Source organism: Octopus bimaculoides, unplaced genomic scaffold, assembly GCF_001194135.2.
Source record: "Octopus bimaculoides isolate UCB-OBI-ISO-001 unplaced genomic scaffold, ASM119413v2 Scaffold_40451, whole genome shotgun sequence".
In the NCBI taxonomy this organism is placed as follows: Eukaryota; Metazoa; Mollusca; class Cephalopoda; order Octopoda; family Octopodidae; genus Octopus; species Octopus bimaculoides.
Window position 1 is genome coordinate 428 of NW_026299678.1, and position 1,782 is coordinate 2,209.

A 1,782-nucleotide genomic window follows, 5' to 3' on the forward strand; every position below is an offset into this window, starting at 1 on the left:
TATATATATAATATAATAATATATAAATATATATATATATAATATAATATATAAATATATATATATAATAATATATAAATATATATATATATAATATAATAATATATAAATATATATATATAATATAATAATATATAAATATATATATATAATATAATAATATATAAATATATATATATATAATATAATAATATATAAATATATATATATAGATATATATAATCAAACGAATAACAGATGGTGTCTTGTTAGTTCATTACAGCTGTTTATTATGCATTTTTGAATAGAAAAATGAGAACATTACTCCATTAAGAAAAACCGTAACTATCACATGAAATGTAATTCCCAAAATAAAAAGATTATCCCTTGGATATGGTAGGGATGTGTTTGAAGTCTGTCAGGGCTTACCATGGAATGGGAGAATGACAAACAAAACTGGCCATAGCGGAAATTGGGAGGTAGGGTTAGGTTAAGAAAATAGTTTGTGAAAGAGTGTAATATAAGATCAGTCAGCCGAGTGAAATATGGGGCAGAAGGACTGGTTCTGCGGTGGGGTGTAGGTGATATTTTATTATACTAGGCTTAGAAAGGGCGGGGGGTAGTTGGGGGAAGACTGAATGTAAAGTAAGGCTAACAAACTGACAATAATCCATTGTTTGTTATTATTCATTGGAATATAATACACCAGAGGGATCTACAACATGCATACAAACACATATATATGTGTGAATATGTGAACGTATGTGTGCATATATATATATAATTTAAAGAAAACAGAAAATGGAGAAGTACTGATGAACAACAATTGACTTACATCAATTATTATTTATTAATTCAATGCAAATAGACTGCATCCCATCTAACAGCTGTTTCTGTTTCCAATATTGTATGGTATTGCCATTGATATAAATACATACACAAAGGTTCGTATATATATATATATATATATACACACACACACACGTGTGTGTGTGTGCATGTATATATTAATATGTGAATGTATATATGTATAGTTCAAAACCAAAATTGTACAGAATACAGAAGGCAGAAACAAATGAGGGTACAACAGATAGTGTGTATTAGTTTAACACTCAGGAAAATTGAAAGAAGTCTTTGACGTTTCGAGCCTATGCTCTTCAACAGAAAGGAGAAGGAAGAGAAAACAGATGGAGAGAGGGGGGAAAAAAAGGAGAGAAAAAAACATCTGGAACAATGTTTGGGATGGGAGTAATGGCTACATGTGTATTTATGTGTGCGTGCATGTATGTGTATATATATATATATATATATATACATATATATATATATATATATAAACATGAACACACACATATGTATATATGTGTATGTGTACACATACGTGTGTGTGTGTGTTGAAGTGACACAAGATGGACTCTGAAAAAGAATAAAATGGATAATCTCCCTGTAACATCATGTTTTATATATTAAAAAAAAGTTTATTTAATATCTACTTTGAAACTAAAACACCCTGTATACATACAGATGAGATTGCATGTATATCTATAAATTTATATATATGTGTGTGTGTGTGTGTGTGTGTGTGTGTGTATATATACATATTAGGCAATGTCAATAGGAAGAATAGAACACAAAACACACACACACACACACATATATATGCACATGTGCATGTGTATATATATTATTGATACATGTGTATATATAGACACACACACACATATATATATATATACACTCACACACATATATATATACGTATGTCCAGGTTCTCTCATTACTGCCCTATCAGAATCAACACCT